Genomic DNA, 23,627 nt, shown 5'->3' on the forward strand with positions numbered 1-23,627 from the left:
CCAGTATATTTGGCTGCTGTTATGGAATATTTGGCTGCAGAAGTTCTCGAGTTAGCTGGTAATGCTGCCCGTGATAACAAAAAAACACGTATCATTCCACGTCATTTACAATTGGCAATTCGTAATGATGAAGAATTAAATAAATTATTATCTGGTGTAACAATTGCTCAAGGTGGTGTATTACCAAACATTCAAGCAGTGTTATTACCAAAGAAAACTGAAAAGAAAGCATAAATTAAAAACATTGCATTAATTTTTATAATAATAATACATCGATCATAGGCCTTTTAATAAAAGGCCACAAATTTATTTAAAATAAGAGTAAAAATTATTTTTATAAATAATATATTATAATATTTTTTTAAAGAATCAATTTAAATAATTATAAATTAATGATTCTTTTTTTTTTTTTTCTTTTTTATATGTTATTATGGAAATAATTCATCATATTATGATGACATTTAGGTAACATATTATAAGAATATTCATAAAATATTATCAAAATAATATTGTATTATGATGATATTTAGACAAAATATTATAAGAATATACACAAAATATTATCAAAATAATATCATTAGATAACAAAACTGTTCATGATACTCATACCTTTACTAGAGATAAAAGTATCAGGATGCACTTGTATTAATACATATTATCACAACATCACAAAATATTTTTTAAAAGGAAAAATTTTTTAAAAATTATTATAAAATTTGATTGAATTAAATTTCAATTTATTTTTTTAATAATTAAAGAAAAAAAAAAGCATATAAACTTTCTATTGAAAATGTTATTTTCAACTAGATGGCCAAGTGAACTTTGTTACACAAACAATATATGACGTATTCGTTATTTAAATAATCAGTATCCTTTGATATTATATCAATACGTTACTCTCTTCTTTTGATACATATTAATAAAATTTCAATTTATAAGATTTTATGTCAATTATATAAATAATATTATAAATTTTCTAAATACATAAGTTAAGTAACAAAAAATTTGAATAACAAGATAAATTTATATATTATGTTTTAATACTCGATACTATAATATATCGCATCCGTTACCAATTATTCGGTATCCTTTGATTTATACACAGAATGAACCAAAAATATGTATCAAATTTATTTTATTTATTTATATATTTAATATTATTATTATTATTTTATATTACAAAGTTTCTTAACGAAGCTTACAATGATTTCTCATATCGTACTTAACAAAATTATTTAGATCATATAAAATTTAAATTGTTAAAAAATTTTTATATTTATTATTATTATTTATTTTTATTAAAATTACATAACATAAAATTAATAATATTTTAATAATTATATAAATTAATTCTTATTTAAAATAATCTTATATTAATCTCAACAAATACTCTAATAATATATTTTGTCATAAATTTTTTTATATTTAAAATAAATATTATAATATATAAATACTTATATCAGTATAAAATTTCTTTATATAATTATGAAAAAATTAATTTAATAGTTAATTATTGATATTAATGCATAAATAAAAGTATTTTCTAATGAAATATATTTTGTCAATGTTCGATTAACACATTTCATAATAATACGTTTTCATTATTGACAAAAAAAGTTTTTCTAAAAATGAAATCTTATACTATAATATATATATTTATATATTAAATTTTTTAATTATTTATATACTAATAATTTATAATAAATCGATATTAAATAAAAAATAAAAATATATACTTTTTAAGTTTACCTTAAAAATATTATTGTTTTGTATGATTGAAATAATTAATATTAAACTATGTTTATTAATAATTGTTAATAAAAAAATTAAATATATTTTAATTTATAAAATAAATATTATTATTAAATTTATAATTTATTATTTTATATATTATAGAAATTGAAAAAATAAATCATGTTTACTACGACAGTAAATTAGAAATACTATTTAATTTTTATGTGTTTTCTACATGGTACTTTGACTTACATAGGGACTTATATTATTGTGAATAATGATATAATTGAAAACCTTTATTTTTTATTTGATAGAATTATTATATTTTATCATTTAAATATTTATAATAAATACATTATTTTTATAAAGTAAAAAATATGGCCGAAGAAAATTCTACAGCTGTTGCAGCAACTGCGGTTACTGCTGCTTCTACAACACCAACAAAAAAAGCAACAGCTTCTGGTGCTAAACGTACAAAACAACATTCAAAACCAACACATCCACGTACATCAGAAATGGTTGTTAACGCAATTAAAAATTTAAAAGAACGTGGTGGTTCATCATTACAAGCAATTAAAAAATATTTAGCTGCAAATTATAAAGTGGATTCTGATAAAATTTCACCATTTATTAAAAAATATTTAAAAGCTGCTGTAACTGAGGGAGCCTTGGTACAAACTAAAGGTAAAGGTGCATCTGGTTCATTCAAATTGGCTGCTTCCGCTTCATCTAATTCTTCAGCTAAATCAAAAGTATCCAAAAAAGAAAGTGGAGCAAAAGGTTCAGCAAAGAGTGCTAAAAGTAAACGGGCACCAAAAGAAAAGAAAGCCACAACTACATCATTGGCAGCCAAAAAGCCTAAAGCAAAAAAAGCGACTCCATCATCATCAACTGCTGCTAAAAAAGTTACTGCAAAATCATCAGCGGCATCAAAAAAAGCACCAGTTAAAGCAAAACCAGCAAAAAGTACAAAATCCGCTGCCAAAAGTAGCCCTGCTCGTAAACCGAAAGCACCAAAAGCTAAGAAAGCTTCTGTTGCCAAATCATCTCCTACAAAAATTAAAAAAGCAGCACCAAAAAAGAAATGATCTGTTACTTTAATAATATATTGAAATATTTCATTATTTTTGCTAAAAAATGAAAATAACATAGGCCTTAATACAGGCCACAAATTAATATTTGATAAGAGTAAATTATTTTTTGTATAAATATTTTATAAAATAATAGTTTAGAAACATTTGCCACAGTCAGTACCACGGATGGGTGGCCACTTGAGAATACTGTGTGCGGTTGCATTTTTATTTAAAATATATGGTATAATAAATAAGTATATATTTAAATTGATTACTTCATTGAAAATTTTAATAATATACTTTAATATTAATGATATTTATGAAAAATATATATTTGTAAAAATTTTCATTTATTACTGGCAACAGCCATACCACGTTGAAAACACCGGTTCTCGTCCGATCACCGAAGTTAAGCAACATTGGGCACAGTCAGTCCTTGGATGGGTGACCGCTTGGGAACACTGTGTGCGGTTGCCTTTTTATATTAAAAATATAAATTATTTTTCTTCTTTTCTTTTTTTTTACACACCATATATAAATATATGTTATTTAGAAATGTAAACCTTTTATATTATTCATCAACAAATAAATATTATTTTTTGTATAAAATTTTATTGCATTTATAACTCATATCATGGTTACTTTAAAGCGAGAAGTTTTTTTAATATTTCAAATGAATATAAAATAATATAAATTTTATGAAATTTATTTATTTTTAGAAATAGCAATCGCTTATAATTATAACAAAATTTTAATAATGTTTAATTTTATTTCAATAATTTATATTTATATATATATATATATATATATATATATATATATATATATATATATATATATATATTTTTTAATAAAAATAATATACTCTTATTTAATAATATATGTTGGTCCTATATATAGGACCGAAAATATTTCTTATTTGTTTTTTTTTTTTTAAATTGTCATTTAAAACGCTTATGCACGTTCTCCACGAATACGTCTTGCCAATTGTATATCCTCAGGCATAATTGTAACACGCTTTGCATGAATTGCGCATAAATTGGTATCTTCAAATAAACCTACTAAATAGGCTTCACTAGCTTCTTGTAATGCCATAACAGCTGAACTTTGAAAACGTAAATCGGTTTTAAAATCTTGTGCAATTTCACGTACTAAACGTTGGAATGGTAATTTACGAATTAACAATTCAGTACTTTTTTGATAACGACGAATTTCTCGTAAAGCTACTGTACCAGGACGATATCTGTGTGGTTTTTTTACTCCACCAGTTGCTGGTGCACTTTTACGTGCAGCTTTCGTTGCTAATTGTTTTCTTGGTGCTTTACCACCAGTTGATTTACGTGCAGTTTGCTTGGTTCTAGCCATTTTCAAATAATAATGTTTTTACAAAAAAACACACAATTTTAAAAATTATATTCGACAATTTGATACTACAAAGTCAAATGTTTAAATGCGAAATAAATGTGTTGTATTTATATTTATATGAAATTTCAAAATTTTTGTTGTCATATCCTATTGGATAGCTATCAGAGTATGGACTAATCAAATTGTATAGGCGTGGCTTAAAAAATCTTTAATGCTTTATATAAAAAGGCACAATTGTACCGGCGCTCACATACATTACAATACTTGTGAGGTTAACACACGTGTTATCCGTTCGTTAAAATATTGTAAATAATTTTTTATTAAAATGACTGGCAGAGGAAAAGGTGGAAAGGGTCTTGGAAAAGGGGGTGCAAAACGTCATAGAAAAGTTTTGCGTGATAATATCCAAGGTATTACAAAACCTGCAATTCGTCGTTTAGCACGACGAGGTGGAGTAAAACGTATCTCTGGTTTAATTTATGAAGAAACACGTGGTGTACTTAAAGTATTCCTTGAAAATGTTATTCGGGATGCTGTTACATATACTGAACACGCAAAACGTAAAACAGTTACAGCTATGGATGTTGTATATGCATTAAAACGACAAGGTCGTACTTTGTATGGTTTTGGAGGTTAAGAAAATATAATAATTTACTTAAAATATTTAGTAAATTTATTAAAGAATATTTAATACATCCGATAAATTTAAACAGGCTTTCCTTTTTGGGAAGCCACTAATTTTATTTATATAAGAGTAAATAAATTTGTTAATAAATATAACATATTATATAATTTGTTTACAACAAATTATTTTGTTTATAACATACATTACCAAATATTTTTATTTTTTTTTTTTATTGTAATATATCTGCAATAATAAATTATAATTTGTATATTATCTATTTTATTTTACAATAACTTATTGAATTTTTGAAAAAATTTTATTATAAATTAATATACTATTATATTTTTTATATATACAAGTTAAGAGTAACAAGTATCGATAGGAGATTATCGAATTTATAACTAATAAAACATTTCGCCTTAATCAAAGAAAATAAAGATTTTGCTATACCATTTTTTATACTTTCAATAAATAATTTATTATTAAATTTTTATTATTTCATTTATTTTTTAAAATTATTAAAAATATTTTTCTAATAATTATAAGCGTACATAAACAAGTAGTAAATGTAAAATGAAAATAATAAAGGTAATGTAATGCATTTGCATTACACTGATTTACGATATATATTCCGCGATATCCTTTATTATATTTAAAATTAATAATATTGATATACTAATAATAGATATATTCAAGCTATTAATATATAAAATTTTATATTAAATATGATATTAATAATTGTTTATTTAATTTTTTTGTATATATAAAAATAATTTACTCTTATTTAAAAAATTTGATGGCTCTCTTAAAAAGAGAGCCGTTTTTATATGTTGATGTATTTTTATGTTATCAATTAAATAATATTTTCGATTTATTTATTTTGAACTTGTATATTTTGTAACAGCTTTAGTACCTTCACTAACAGCGTGCTTTGCCAATTCACCAGGTAATAATAATCGAACTGCGGTTTGAATTTCCCGACTTGTGATTGTTGAACGTTTATTATAATGTGCTAAACGTGATGCTTCAGCAGCAATACGTTCAAAAATATCATTAACAAAACTGTTCATGATACTCATAGCTTTACTAGAGATACCAGTATCAGGATGCACTTGTTTTAATACTTTGTAAATGTAAATTGCATATGATTCCTTGCGCTTCCTCTTCTTTTTCTTATCACTCTTTGATATATTTTTTTGAGCTTTGCCAGCTTTTTTTGCTGCTTTTCCACTTGTTTTTGGTGGCATTGTTACAAACAATTAATATACACAGATAGTTACAGAACACCAGTCAGTATATGTATGAGCGTGTCGTGTATACAACTAGCGTATTATATACGCGAAGATGGATATAACAATAAAAATGAATACTACTCTCTGATTGGCTGAAAATAATACTATAAGGTGATTGGTTTATTTTTAAAGTTTTATATTTTATAAATATTATAAATTAAAATACCCAAATAACATTTTAAACATTTATGTTACAATCCCCGTAACGTACACATCTGTGTGATTATATTTACAAAAAAAAATATTAATTAAATAAATTTATTCGCTATGTCTGGACGAGGTAAAGGTGGTAAAGTAAAGGGAAAGGCAAAGTCAAGATCAAGCCGAGCAGGATTACAATTTCCTGTTGGAAGAATTCACAGATTATTACGAAAAGGAAATTATGCTGAACGAGTAGGTGCTGGTGCCCCAGTATATTTGGCTGCTGTTATGGAATATTTGGCTGCAGAAGTTCTCGAGTTAGCTGGTAATGCTGCCCGTGATAACAAAAAAACACGTATCATTCCACGTCATTTACAATTGGCAATTCGTAATGATGAAGAATTAAATAAATTATTATCTGGTGTAACAATTGCTCAAGGTGGTGTATTACCAAACATTCAAGCAGTGTTATTACCAAAGAAAACTGAAAAGAAAGCATAAATTAAAAACATTGCATTAATTTTTATAATAATAATACATCGATCATAGGCCTTTTAATAAAAGGCCACAAATTTATTTAAAATAAGAGTAAAAATTATTTTTATAAATAATATATTATAATATTTTTTTAAAGAATCAATTTAAATAATTATAAATTAATGATTCTTTTTTTTTTTTTTCTTTTTTATATGTTATTATGGAAATAATTCATCATATTATGATGACATTTAGGTAACATATTATAAGAATATTCATAAAATATTATCAAAATAATATTGTATTATGATGATATTTAGACAAAATATTATAAGAATATACACAAAATATTATCAAAATAATATCATTAGATAACAAAACTGTTCATGATACTCATACCTTTACTAGAGATAAAAGTATCAGGATGCACTTGTATTAATACATATTATCACAACATCACAAAATATTTTTTAAAAGGAAAAATTTTTTAAAAATTATTATAAAATTTGATTGAATTAAATTTCAATTTATTTTTTTAATAATTAAAGAAAAAAAAAAGCATATAAACTTTCTATTGAAAATGTTATTTTCAACTAGATGGCCAAGTGAACTTTGTTACACAAACAATATATGACGTATTCGTTATTTAAATAATCAGTATCCTTTGATATTATATCAATACGTTACTCTCTTCTTTTGATACATATTAATAAAATTTCAATTTATAAGATTTTATGTCAATTATATAAATAATATTATAAATTTTCTAAATACATAAGTTAAGTAACAAAAAATTTGAATAACAAGATAAATTTATATATTATGTTTTAATACTCGATACTATAATATATCGCATCCGTTACCAATTATTCGGTATCCTTTGATTTATACACAGAATGAACCAAAAATATGTATCAAATTTATTTTATTTATTTATATATTTAATATTATTATTATTATTTTATATTACAAAGTTTCTTAACGAAGCTTACAATGATTTCTCATATCGTACTTAACAAAATTATTTAGATCATATAAAATTTAAATTGTTAAAAAATTTTTATATTTATTATTATTATTTATTTTTATTAAAATTACATAACATAAAATTAATAATATTTTAATAATTATATAAATTAATTCTTATTTAAAATAATCTTATATTAATCTCAACAAATACTCTAATAATATATTTTGTCATAAATTTTTTTATATTTAAAATAAATATTATAATATATAAATACTTATATCAGTATAAAATTTCTTTATATAATTATGAAAAAATTAATTTAATAGTTAATTATTGATATTAATGCATAAATAAAAGTATTTTCTAATGAAATATATTTTGTCAATGTTCGATTAACACATTTCATAATAATACGTTTTCATTATTGACAAAAAAAGTTTTTCTAAAAATGAAATCTTATACTATAATATATATATTTATATATTAAATTTTTTAATTATTTATATACTAATAATTTATAATAAATCGATATTAAATAAAAAATAAAAATATATACTTTTTAAGTTTACCTTAAAAATATTATTGTTTTGTATGATTGAAATAATTAATATTAAACTATGTTTATTAATAATTGTTAATAAAAAAATTAAATATATTTTAATTTATAAAATAAATATTATTATTAAATTTATAATTTATTATTTTATATATTATAGAAATTGAAAAAATAAATCATGTTTACTACGACAGTAAATTAGAAATACTATTTAATTTTTATGTGTTTTCTACATGGTACTTTGACTTACATAGGGACTTATATTATTGTGAATAATGATATAATTGAAAACCTTTATTTTTTATTTGATAGAATTATTATATTTTATCATTTAAATATTTATAATAAATACATTATTTTTATAAAGTAAAAAATATGGCCGAAGAAAATTCTACAGCTGTTGCAGCAACTGCGGTTACTGCTGCTTCTACAACACCAACAAAAAAAGCAACAGCTTCTGGTGCTACACGTACAAAACAACATTCAAAACCAACACATCCACGTACATCAGAAATGGTTGTTAACGCAATTAAAAATTTAAAAGAACGTGGTGGTTCATCATTACAAGCAATTAAAAAATATTTAGCTGCAAATTATAAAGTGGATTCTGATAAAATTTCACCATTTATTAAAAAATATTTAAAAGCTGCTGTAACTGAGGGAGCCTTGGTACAAACTAAAGGTAAAGGTGCATCTGGTTCATTCAAATTGGCTGCTTCCGCTTCATCTAATTCTTCAGCTAAATCAAAAGTATCCAAAAAAGAAAGTGGAGCAAAAGGTTCAGCAAAGAGTGCTAAAAGTAAACGGGCACCAAAAGAAAAGAAAGCCACAACTACATCATTGGCAGCCAAAAAGCCTAAAGCAAAAAAAGCGACTCCATCATCATCAACTGCTGCTAAAAAAGTTACTGCAAAATCATCAGCGGCATCAAAAAAAGCACCAGTTAAAGCAAAACCAGCAAAAAGTACAAAATCCGCTGCCAAAAGTAGCCCTGCTCGTAAACCGAAAGCACCAAAAGCTAAGAAAGCTTCTGTTGCCAAATCATCTCCTACAAAAATTAAAAAAGCAGCACCAAAAAAGAAATGATCTGTTACTTTAATAATATATTGAAATATTTCATTATTTTTGCTAAAAAATGAAAATAACATAGGCCTTAATACAGGCCACAAATTAATATTTGATAAGAGTAAATTATTTTTTGTATAAATATTTTATAAAATAATAGTTTAGAAACATTTGCCACAGTCAGTACCACGGATGGGTGGCCACTTGAGAATACTGTGTGCGGTTGCATTTTTATTTAAAATATATGGTATAATAAATAAGTATATATTTAAATTGATTACTTCATTGAAAATTTTAATAATATACTTTAATATTAATGATATTTATGAAAAATATATATTTGTAAAAATTTTCATTTATTACTGGCAACAGCCATACCACGTTGAAAACACCGGTTCTCGTCCGATCACCGAAGTTAAGCAACATTGGGCACAGTCAGTACTTGGATGGGTGACCGCTTGGGAACACTGTGTGCGGTTGCCTTTTTATATTAAAAATATAAATTATTTTTCTTCTTTTCTTTTTTTTTACACACCATATATAAATATATGTTATTTAGAAATGTAAACCTTTTATATTATTCATCAACAAATAAATATTATTTTTTGTATAAAATTTTATTGCATTTATAACTCATATCATGGTTACTTTAAAGCGAGAAGTTTTTTTAATATTTCAAATGAATATAAAATAATATAAATTTTATGAAATTTATTTATTTTTAGAAATAGCAATCGCTTATAATTATAACAAAATTTTAATAATGTTTAATTTTATTTCAATAATTTATATTTATATATATATATATATATATATATATATATATATATATATATATATATTTTTTAATAAAAATAATATACTCTTATTTAATAATATATGTTGGTCCTATATATAGGACCGAAAATATTTCTTATTTGTTTTTTTTTTTTTAAATTGTCATTTAAAACGCTTATGCACGTTCTCCACGAATACGTCTTGCCAATTGTATATCCTTAGGCATAATTGTAACACGCTTTGCATGAATTGCGCATAAATTGGTATCTTCAAATAAACCTACTAAATAGGCTTCACTAGCTTCTTGTAATGCCATAACAGCTGAACTTTGAAAACGTAAATCGGTTTTAAAATCTTGTGCAATTTCACGTACTAAACGTTGGAATGGTAATTTACGAATTAACAATTCAGTACTTTTTTGATAACGACGAATTTCTCGTAAAGCTACTGTACCAGGACGATATCTGTGTGGTTTTTTTACTCCACCAGTTGCTGGTGCACTTTTACGTGCAGCTTTCGTTGCTAATTGTTTTCTTGGTGCTTTACCACCAGTTGATTTACGTGCAGTTTGCTTGGTTCTAGCCATTTTCAAATAATAATGTTTTTACAAAAAAACACACAATTTTAAAAATTATATTCGACAATTTGATACTACAAAGTCAAATGTTTAAATGCGAAATAAATGTGTTGTATTTATATTTATATGAAATTTCAAAATTTTTGTTGTCATATCCTATTGGATAGCTATCAGAGTATGGACTAATCAAATTGTATAGGCGTGGCTTAAAAAATCTTTAATGCTTTATATAAAAAGGCACAATTGTACCGGCGCTCACATACATTACAATACTTGTGAGGTTAACACACGTGTTATCCGTTCGTTAAAATATTGTAAATAATTTTTTATTAAAATGACTGGCAGAGGAAAAGGTGGAAAGGGTCTTGGAAAAGGGGGTGCAAAACGTCATAGAAAAGTTTTGCGTGATAATATCCAAGGTATTACAAAACCTGCAATTCGTCGTTTAGCACGACGAGGTGGAGTAAAACGTATCTCTGGTTTAATTTATGAAGAAACACGTGGTGTACTTAAAGTATTCCTTGAAAATGTTATTCGGGATGCTGTTACATATACTGAACACGCAAAACGTAAAACAGTTACAGCTATGGATGTTGTATATGCATTAAAACGACAAGGTCGTACTTTGTATGGTTTTGGAGGTTAAGAAAATATAATAATTTACTTAAAATATTTAGTAAATTTATTAAAGAATATTTAATACATCCGATAAATTTAAACAGGCTTTCCTTTTTGGGAAGCCACTAATTTTATTTATATAAGAGTAAATAAATTTGTTAATAAATATAACATATTATATAATTTGTTTACAACAAATTATTTTGTTTATAACATACATTACCAAATATTTTTATTTTTTTTTTTTAATGTAATATATCTGCAATAATAAATTATAATTTGTATATTATCTATTTTATTTTACAATAACTTATTGAATTTTTGAAAAAATTTTATTATAAATTAATATACTATTATATTTTTTATATATACAAGTTAAGAGTAACAAGTATCGATAGGAGATTATCGAATTTATAACTAATAAAACATTTCGCCTTAATCAAAGAAAATAAAGATTTTGCTATACCATTTTTTATACTTTCAATAAATAATTTATTATTAAATTTTTATTATTTCATTTATTTTTTAAAATTATTAAAAATATTTTTCTAATAATTATAAGCGTACATAAACAAGTAGTAAATGTAAAATGAAAATAATAAAGGTAATGTAATGCATTTGCATTACACTGATTTACGATATATATTCCGCGATATCCTTTATTATATTTAAAATTAATAATATTGATATACTAATAATAGATATATTCAAGCTATTAATATATAAAATTTTATATTAAATATGATATTAATAATTGTTTATTTTATTTTTTTGTATATATAAAAATAATTTACTCTTATTTAAAAAATTTGATGGCTCTCTTAAAAAGAGAGCCGTTTTTATATGTTGATGTATTTTTATGTTATCAATTAAATAATATTTTCGATTTATTTATTTTGAACTTGTATATTTTGTAACAGCTTTAGTACCTTCACTAACAGCGTGCTTTGCCAATTCACCAGGTAATAATAATCGAACTGCGGTTTGAATTTCCCGACTTGTGATTGTTGAACGTTTATTATAATGTGCTAAACGTGATGCTTCAGCAGCAATACGTTCAAAAATATCATTAACAAAACTGTTCATGATACTCATAGCTTTACTAGAGATACCAGTATCAGGATGCACTTGTTTTAATACTTTGTAAATGTAAATTGCATATGATTCCTTGCGCTTCCTCTTCTTTTTCTTATCACTCTTTGATATATTTTTTTGAGCTTTGCCAGCTTTTTTTGCTGCTTTTCCACTTGTTTTTGGTGGCATTGTTACAAACAATTAATATACACAGATAGTTACAGAACACCAGTCAGTATATGTATGAGCGTGTCGTGTATACAACTAGCGTATTATATACGCGAAGATGGATATAACAATAAAAATGAATACTACTCTCTGATTGGCTGAAAATAATACTATAAGGTGATTGGTTTATTTTTAAAGTTTTATATTTTATAAATATTATAAATTAAAATACCCAAATAACATTTTAAACATTTATGTTACAATCCCCGTAACGTACACATCTGTGTGATTATATTTACAAAAAAAAATATTAATTAAATAAATTTATTCGCTATGTCTGGACGAGGTAAAGGTGGTAAAGTAAAGGGAAAGGCAAAGTCAAGATCAAGCCGAGCAGGATTACAATTTCCTGTTGGAAGAATTCACAGATTATTACGAAAAGGAAATTATGCTGAACGAGTAGGTGCTGGTGCCCCAGTATATTTGGCTGCTGTTATGGAATATTTGGCTGCAGAAGTTCTCGAGTTAGCTGGTAATGCTGCCCGTGATAACAAAAAAACACGTATCATTCCACGTCATTTACAATTGGCAATTCGTAATGATGAAGAATTAAATAAATTATTATCTGGTGTAACAATTGCTCAAGGTGGTGTATTACCAAACATTCAAGCAGTGTTATTACCAAAGAAAACTGAAAAGAAAGCATAAATTAAAAACATTGCATTAATTTTTATAATAATAATACATCGATCATAGGCCTTTTAATAAAAGGCCACAAATTTATTTAAAATAAGAGTAAAAATTATTTTTATAAATAATATATTATAATATTTTTTTAAAGAATCAATTTAAATAATTATAAATTAATGATTCTTTTTTTTTTTTTTCTTTTTTATATGTTATTATGGAAATAATTCATCATATTATGATGACATTTAGGTAACATATTATAAGAATATTCATAAAATATTATCAAAATAATATTGTATTATGATGATATTTAGACAAAATATTATAAGAATATACACAAAATATTATCAAAATAATATCATTAGATAACAAAACTGTTCATGATACTCATACCTTTACTAGAGATAAAAGTATCAGGATGCACTTGTATTAATACATATTATCACAACATCACAAAATATTTTTTAAAAGGAAAAATTTTTTAAAAATTATTATAAAATTTGATTGAATTAAATTTCAATTTTTTTTTTTAATAATTAAAGAAAAAAAAAAGCATATAAACTTTCTATTGAAAATGTTATTTTCAACTAGATGGCCAAGTGAACTTTGTTACACAAACAATATATGACGTATTCGTTATTTAAATAATCAGTATCCTTTGATATTATATCAATACGTTACTCTCTTCTTTTGATACATATTAATAAAATTTCAATTTATAAGATTTTATGTCAATTATATAAATAATATTATAAATTTTCTAAATACATAAGTTAAGTAACAAAAAATTTGAATAACAAGATAAATTTATATATTATGTTTTAATACTCGATACTATAATATATCGCATCCGTTACCAATTATTCGGTATCCTTTGATTTATACACAGAATGAACCAAAAATATGTATCAAATTTATTTTATTTATTTATATATTTAATATTATTATTATTATTTTATATTACAAAGTTTCTTAACGAAGCTTACAATGATTTCTCATATCGTACTTAACAAAATTATTTAGATCATATAAAATTTAAATTGTTAAAAAATTTTTATATTTATTATTATTATTTATTTTTATTAAAATTACATAACATAAAATTAATAATATTTTAATAATTATATAAATTAATTCTTATTTAAAATAATCTTATATTAATCTCAACAAATACTCTAATAATATATTTTGTCATAAATTTTTTTATATTTAAAATAAATATTATAATATATAAATACTTATATCAGTATAAAATTTCTTTATATAATTATGAAAAAATTAATTTAATAGTTAATTATTGATATTAATGCATAAATAAAAGTATTTTCTAATGAAATATATTTTGTCAATGTTCGATTAACACATTTCATAATAATACGTTTTCATTATTGACAAAAAAAGTTTTTCTAAAAATGAAATCTTATACTATAATATATATATTTATATATTAAATTTTTTAATTATTTATATACTAATAATTTATAATAAATCGATATTAAATAAAAAATAAAAATATATACTTTTTAAGTTTACCTTAAAAATATTATTGTTTTGTATGATTGAAATAATTAATATTAAACTATGTTTATTAATAATTGTTAATAAAAAAATTAAATATATTTTAATTTATAAAATAAATATTATTATTAAATTTATAATTTATTATTTTATATATTATAGAAATTGAAAAAATAAATCATGTTTACTACGACAGTAAATTAGAAATACTATTTAATTTTTATGTGTTTTCTACATGGTACTTTGACTTACATAGGGACTTATATTATTGTGAATAATGATATAATTGAAAACCTTTATTTTTTATTTGATAGAATTATTATATTTTATCATTTAAATATTTATAATAAATACATTATTTTTATAAAGTAAAAAATATGGCCGAAGAAAATTCTACAGCTGTTGCAGCAACTGCGGTTACTGCTGCTTCTACAACACCAACAAAAAAAGCAACAGCTTCTGGTGCTAAACGTACAAAACAACATTCAAAACCAACACATCCACGTACATCAGAAATGGTTGTTAACGCAATTAAAAATTTAAAAGAACGTGGTGGTTCATCATTACAAGCAATTAAAAAATATTTAGCTGCAAATTATAAAGTGGATTCTGATAAAATTTCACCATTTATTAAAAAATATTTAAAAGCTGCTGTAACTGAGGGAGCCTTGGTACAAACTAAAGGTAAAGGTGCATCTGGTTCATTCAAATTGGCTGCTTCCGCTTCATCTAATTCTTCAGCTAAATCAAAAGTATCCAAAAAAGAAAGTGGAGCAAAAGGTTCAGCAAAGAGTGCTAAAAGTAAACGGGCACCAAAAGAAAAGAAAGCCACAACTACATCATTGGCAGCCAAAAAGCCTAAAGCAAAAAAAGCGACTCCATCATCATCAACTGCTGCTAAAAAAGTTACTGCAAAATCATCAGCGGCATCAAAAAAAGCACCAGTTAAAGCAAAACCAGCAAAAAGTACAAAATCCGCTGCCAAAAGTAGCCCTGCTCGTAAACCGAAAGCACCAAAAGCTAAGAAAGCTTCTGTTGCCAAATCATCTCCTACAAAAATTAAAAAAGCAGCACCAAAAAAGAAATGATCTGTTACTTTAATAATATATTGAAATATTTCATTATTTTTGCTAAAAAATGAAAATAACATAGGCCTTAATACAGGCCACAAATTAATATTTGATAAGAGTAAATTATTTTTTGTATAAATATTTTATAAAATAATAGTTTAGAAACATTTGCCACAGTCAGTACCACGGATGGGTGGCCACTTGAGAATACTGTGTGCGGTTGCATTTTTATTTAAAATATATGGTATAATAAATAAGTATATATTTAAATTGATTACTTCATTGAAAATTTTAATAATATACTTTAATATTAATGATATTTATGAAAAATATATATTTGTAAAAATTTTCATTTATTACTGGCAACAGCCATACCACGTTGAAAACACCGGTTCTCGTCCGATCACCGAAGTTAAGCAACATTGGGCACAGTCAGTACTTGGATGGGTGACCGCTTGGGAACACTGTGTGCGGTTGCCTTTTTATATTAAAAATATAAATTATTTTTCTTCTTTTCTTTTTTTTTACACACCATATATAAATATATGTTATTTAGAAATGTAAACCTTTTATATTATTCAGCAACAAATAAATATTATTTTTTGTATAAAATTTTATTGCATTTATAACTCATATCATGGTTACTTTAAAGCGAGAAGTTTTTTTAATATTTCAAATGAATATAAAATAATATAAATTTTATGAAATTTATTTATTTTTAGAAATAGCAATCGCTTATAATTATAACAAAATTTTAATAATGTTTAATTTTATTTCAATAATTTATATTTATATATATATATATATATATATATATATATATATATATATATATATATATATTTTTTAATAAAAATAATATACTCTTATTTAATAATATATGTTGGTCCTATATATAGGACCGAAAATATTTCTTATTTGTTTTTTTTTTTTTAAATTGTCATTTAAAACGCTTATGCACGTTCTCCACGAATACGTCTTGCCAATTGTATATCCTCAGGCATAATTGTAACACGCTTTGCATGAATTGCGCATAAATTGGTATCTTCAAATAAACCTACTAAATAGGCTTCACTAGCTTCTTGTAATGCCATAACAGCTGAACTTTGAAAACGTAAATCGGTTTTAAAATCTTGTGCAATTTCACGTACTAAACGTTGGAATGGTAATTTACGAATTAACAATTCAGTACTTTTTTGATAACGACGAATTTCTCGTAAAGCTACTGTACCAGGACGATATCTGTGTGGTTTTTTTACTCCACCAGTTGCTGGTGCACTTTTACGTGCAGCTTTCGTTGCTAATTGTTTTCTTGGTGCTTTACCACCAGTTGATTTACGTGCAGTTTGCTTGGTTCTAGCCATTTTCAAATAATAATGTTTTTACAAAAAAACACACAATTTTAAAAATTATATTCGACAATTTGATACTACAAAGTCAAATGTTTAAATGCGAAATAAATGTGTTGTATTTATATTTATATGAAATTTCAAAATTTTTGTTGTCATATCCTATTGGATAGCTATCAGAGTATGGACTAATCAAATTGTATAGGCGTGGCTTAAAAAATCTTTAATGCTTTATATAAAAAGGCACAATTGTACCGGCGCTCACATACATTACAATACTTGTGAGGTTAACACACGTGTTATCCGTTCGTTAAAATATTGTAAATAATTTTTTATTAAAATGACTGGCAGAGGAAAAGGTGGAAAGGGTCTTGGAAAAGGGGGTGCAAAACGTCATAGAAAAGTTTTGCGTGATAATATCCAAGGTATTACAAAACCTGCAATTCGTCGTTTAGCACGACGAGGTGGAGTAAAACGTATCTCTGGTTTAATTTATGAAGAAACACGTGGTGTACTTAAAGTATTCCTTGAAAATGTTATTCGGGATGCTGTTACATATACTGAACACGCAAAACGTAAAACAGTTACAGCTATGGATGTTGTATATGCATTAAAACGACAAGGTCGTACTTTGTATGGTTTTGGAGGTTAAGAAAATATAATAATTTACTTAAAATATTTAGTAAATTTATTAAAGAATATTTAATACATCCGATAAATTTAAACAGGCTTTCCTTTTTGGGAAGCCACTAATTTTATTTATATAAGAGTAAATAAATTTGTTAATAAATATAACATATTATATAATTTGTTTACAACAAATTATTTTGTTTATAACATACATTACCAAATATTTTTATTTTTTTTTTTTATTGTAATATATCTGCAATAATAAATTATAATTTGTATATTATCTATTTTATTTTACAATAACTTATTGAATTTTTGAAAAAATTTTATTATAAATTAATATACTATTATATTTTTTATATATACAAGTTAAGAGTAACAAGTATCGATAGGAGATTATCGAATTTATAACTAATAAAACATTTCGCCTTAATCAAAGAAAATAAAGATTTTGCTATACCATTTTTTATACTTTCAATAAATAATTTATTATTAAATTTTTATTATTTCATTTATTTTTTAAAATTATTAAAAATATTTTTCTAATAATTATAAGCGTACATAAACAAGTAGTAAATGTAAAATGAAAATAATAAAGGTAATGTAATGCATTTGCATTACACTGATTTACGATATATATTCCGCGATATCCTTTATTATATTTAAAATTAATAATATTGATATACTAATAATAGATATATTCAAGCTATTAATATATAAAATTTTATATTAAATATGATATTAATAATTGTTTATTTAATTTTTTTGTATATATAAAAATAATTTACTCTTATTTAAAAAATTTGATGGCTCTCTTAAAAAGAGAGCCGTTTTTATATGTTGATGTATTTTTATGTTATCAATTAAATAATATTTTCGATTTATTTATTTTGAACTTGTATATTTTGTAACAGCTTTAGTACCTTCACTAACAGCGTGCTTTGCCAATTCACCAGGTAATAATAATCGAACTGCGGTTTGAATTTCCCGACTTGTGATTGTTGAACGTTTATTATAATGTGCTAAACGTGATGCTTCAGCAGCAATACGTTCAAAAATATCATTAACAAAACTGTTCATGATACTCATAGCTTTACTAGAGATACCAGTATCAGGATGCACTTGTTTTAATACTTTGTAAATGTAAATTGCATATGATTCCTTGCGCTTCCTCTTCTTTTTCTTATCACTCTTTGATATATTTTTTTGAGCTTTGCCAGCTTTTTTTGCTGCTTTTCCACTTGTTTTTGGTGGCATTGTTACAAACAATTAATATACACAGATAGTTACAGAACACCAGTCAGTATATGTATGAGCGTGTCGTGTATACAACTAGCGTATTATATACGCGAAGATGGATATAACAATAAAAATGAATACTACTCTCTGATTGGCTGAAAATAATACTATAAGGTGATTGGTTTATTTTTAAAGTTTTATATTTTATAAATATTATAAATTAAAATACCCAAATAACATTTTAAACATTTATGTTACAATCCCCGTAACGTACACATCTGTGTGATTATATTTACAAAAAAAAATATTAATTAAATAAATTTATTCGCTATGTCTGGACGAGGTAAAGGTGGTAAAGTAAAGGGAAAGGCAAAGTCAAGATCAAGCCGAGCAGGATTACAATTTCCTGTTGGAAGAATTCACAGATTATTACGAAAAGGAAATTATGCTGAACGAGTAGGTGCTGGTGCCCCAGTATATTTGGCTGCTGTTATGGAATATTTGGCTGCAGAAGTTCTCGAGTTAGCTGGTAATGCTGCCCGTGATAACAAAAAAACACGTATCATTCCACGTCATTTACAATTGGCAATTCGTAATGATGAAGAATTAAATAAATTATTATCTGGTGTAACAATTGCTCAAGGTGGTGTATTACCAAACATTCAAGCAGTGTTATTACCAAAGAAAACTGAAAAGAAAGCATAAATTAAAAACATTGCATTAATTTTTATAATAATAATACATCGATCATAGGCCTTTTAATAAAAGGCCACAAATTTATTTAAAATAAGAGTAAAAATTATTTTTATAAATAATATATTATAATATTTTTTTAAAGAATCAATTTAAATAATTATAAATTAATGATTCTTTTTTTTTTTTTTCTTTTTTATATGTTATTATGGAAATAATTCATCATATTATGATGACATTTAGGTAACATATTATAAGAATATTCATAAAATATTATCAAAATAATATTGTATTATGATGATATTTAGACAAAATATTATAAGAATATACACAAAATATTATCAAAATAATATCATTAGATAACAAAACTGTTCATGATACTCATACCTTTACTAGAGATAAAAGTATCAGGATGCACTTGTATTAATACATATTATCACAACATCACAAAATATTTTTTAAAAGGAAAAATTTTTAAAAAATTATTATAAAATTTGATTGAATTAAATTTCAATTTATTTTTTTAATAATTAAAGAAAAAAAAAAGCATATAAACTTTCTATTGAAAATGTTATTTTCAACTAGATGGCCAAGTGAACTTTGTTACACAAACAATATATGACGTATTCGTTATTTAAATAATCAGTATCCTTTGATATTATATCAATACGTTACTCTCTTCTTTTGATACATATTAATAAAATTTCAATTTATAAGATTTTATGTCAATTATATAAATAATATTATAAATTTTCTAAATACATAAGTTAAGTAACAAAAAATTTGAATAACAAGATAAATTTATATATTATGTTTTAATACTCGATACTATAATATATCGCATCCGTTACCAATTATTCGGTATCCTTTGATTTATACACAGAATGAACCAAAAATATGTATCAAATTTATTTTATTTATTTATATATTTAATATTATTATTATTATTTTATATTACAAAGTTTCTTAACGAAGCTTACAATGATTTCTCATATCGTACTTAACAAAATTATTTAGATCATATAAAATTTAAATTGTTAAAAAATTTTTATATTTATTATTATTATTTATTTTTATTAAAATTACATAACATAAAATTAATAATATTTTAATAATTATATAAATTAATTCTTATTTAAAATAATCTTATATTAATCTCAACAAATACTCTAATAATATATTTTGTCATAAATTTTTTTATATTTAAAATAAATATTATAATATATAAATACTTATATCAGTATAAAATTTCTTTATATAATTATGAAAAAATTAATTTAATAGTTAATTATTGATATTAATGCATAAATAAAAGTATTTTCTAATGAAATATATTTTGTCAATGTTCGATTAACACATTTCATAATAATACGTTTTCATTATTGACAAAAAAAGTTTTTCTAAAAATGAAATCTTATACTATAATATATATATTTATATATTAAATTTTTTAATTATTTATATACTAATAATTTATAATAAATCGATATTAAATAAAAAATAAAAATATATACTTTTTAAGTTTACCTTAAAAATATTATTGTTTTGTATGATTGAAATAATTAATATTAAACTATGTTTATTAATAATTGTTAATAAAAAAATTAAATATATTTTAATTTATAAAATAAATATTATTATTAAATTTATAATTTATTATTTTATATATTATAGAAATTGAAAAAATAAATCATGTTTACTACGACAGTAAATTAGAAATACTATTTAATTTTTATGTGTTTTCTACATGGTACTTTGACTTACATAGGGACTTATATTATTGTGAATAATGATATAATTGAAAACCTTTATTTTTTATTTGATAGAATTATTATATTTTATCATTTAAATATTTATAATAAATACATTATTTTTATAAAGTAAAAAATATGGCCGAAGAAAATTCTACAGCTGTTGCAGCAACTGCGGTTACTGCTGCTTCTACAACACCAACAAAAAAAGCAACAGCTTCTGGTGCTAAACGTACAAAACAACATTCAAAACCAACACATCCACGTACATCAGAAATGGTTGTTAACGCAATTAAAAATTTAAAAGAACGTGGTGGTTCATCATTACAAGCAATTAAAAAATATTTAGCTGCAAATTATAAAGTGGATTCTGATAAAATTTCACCATTTATTAAAAAATATTTAAAAGCTGCTGTAACTGAGGGAGCCTTGGTACAAACTAAAGGTAAAGGTGCATCTGGTTCATTCAAATTGGCTGCTTCCGCTTCATCTAATTCTTCAGCTAAATCAAAAGTATCCAAAAAAGAAAGTGGAGCAAAAGGTTCAGCAAAGAGTGCTAAAAGTAAACGGGCACCAAAAGAAAAGAAAGCCACAACTACATCATTGGCAGCCAAAAAGCCTAAAGCAAAAAAAGCGACTCCATCATCATCAACTGCTGCTAAAAAAGTTACTGCAAAATCATCAGCGGCATCAAAAAAAGCACCAGTTAAAGCAAAACCAGCAAAAAGTACAAAATCCGCTGCCAAAAGTAGCCCTGCTCGTAAACCGAAAGCACCAAAAGCTAAGAAAGCTTCTGTTGCCAAATCATCTCCTACAAAAATTAAAAAAGCAGCACCAAAAAAGAAATGATCTGTTACTTTAATAATATATTGAAATATTTCATTATTTTTGCTAAAAAATGAAAATAACATAGGCCTTAATACAGGCCACAAATTAATATTTGATAAGAGTAAATTATTTTTTGTATAAATATTTTATAAAATAATAGTTTAGAAACATTTGCCACAGTCAGTACCACGGATGGGTGGCCACTTGAGAATACTGTGTGCGGTTGCATTTTTATTTAAAATATATGGTATAATAAATAAGTATATATTTAAATTGATTACTTCATTGAAAATTTTAATAATATACTTTAATATTAATGATATTTATGAAAAATATATATTTGTAAAAATTTTCATTTATTACTGGCAACAGCCATACCACGTTGAAAACACCGGTTCTCGTCCGATCACCGAAGTTAAGCAACATTGGGCACAGTCAGTACTTGGATGGGTGACCGCTTGGGAACACTGTGTGCGGTTGCCTTTTTATATTAAAAATATAAATTATTTTTCTTCTTTTCTTTTTTTTTACACACCATATATAAATATATGTTATTTAGAAATGTAAACCTTTTATATTATTCATCAACAAATAAATATTATTTTTTGTATAAAATTTTATTGCATTTATAACTCATATCATGGTTACTTTAAAGCGAGAAGTTTTTTTAATATTTCAAATGAATATAAAATAATATAAATTTTATGAAATTTATTTATTTTTAGAAATAGCAATCGCTTATAATTATAACAAAATTTTAATAATGTTTAATTTTATTTCAATAATTTATATTTATATATATATATATATATATATATATATATATATATATATATATATATTTTTTAATAAAAATAATATACTTTTATTTAATAATATATGTTGGTCCTATATATAGGACCGAAAATATTTCTTATTTGTTTTTTTTTTTTTAAATTGTCATTTAAAACGCTTATGCACGTTCTCCACGAATACGTCTTGCCAATTGTATATCCTTAGGCATAATTGTAACACGCTTTGCATGAATTGCGCATAAATTGGTATCTTCAAATAAACCTACTAAATAGGCTTCACTAGCTTCTTGTAATGCCATAACAGCTGAACTTTGAAAACGTAAATCGGTTTTAAAATCTTGTGCAATTTCACGTACTAAACGTTGGAATGGTAATTTACGAATTAACAATTCAGTACTTTTTTGATAACGACGAATTTCTCGTAAAGCTACTGTACCAGGACGATATCTGTGTGGTTTTTTTACTCCACCAGTTGCTGGTGCACTTTTACGTGCAGCTTTCGTTGCTAATTGTTTTCTTGGTGCTTTACCACCAGTTGATTTACGTGCAGTTT

General features: G+C 23.8%; 4 non-coding genes across 4 annotated transcripts; all 4 read left to right on the top strand.

Moving 5' to 3' along the window:
* The first annotated feature begins 3,165 nt into the window (after positions 1-3,165).
* Positions 3,166-3,284, top strand: LOC123303643. The gene has a single exon (XR_006535746.1). It is a non-coding gene; the product is annotated as a 5S ribosomal RNA (ribosomal RNA).
* Positions 3,285-9,662: 6,378 nt separating this feature from the next.
* On the top strand, positions 9,663-9,781 carry LOC123303638. Its single transcript, XR_006535742.1, has one exon. It is a non-coding gene; the product is annotated as a 5S ribosomal RNA (ribosomal RNA).
* A 6,370-nt stretch (positions 9,782-16,151) lies between these two features.
* On the top strand, positions 16,152-16,270 carry LOC123303639. The gene has a single exon (XR_006535743.1). It is a non-coding gene; the product is annotated as a 5S ribosomal RNA (ribosomal RNA).
* A 6,374-nt stretch (positions 16,271-22,644) lies between these two features.
* On the top strand, positions 22,645-22,763 carry LOC123303640. The gene has a single exon (XR_006535744.1). It is a non-coding gene; the product is annotated as a 5S ribosomal RNA (ribosomal RNA).
* The last annotated feature ends 864 nt before the right edge of the window (positions 22,764-23,627 follow it).

The sequence above is a fragment of the Chrysoperla carnea genome (genome assembly GCF_905475395.1).
Source record: "Chrysoperla carnea chromosome X unlocalized genomic scaffold, inChrCarn1.1 SUPER_X_unloc_112, whole genome shotgun sequence".
Lineage (NCBI taxonomy): Eukaryota > Metazoa > Arthropoda > Insecta > Neuroptera > Chrysopidae > Chrysoperla > Chrysoperla carnea.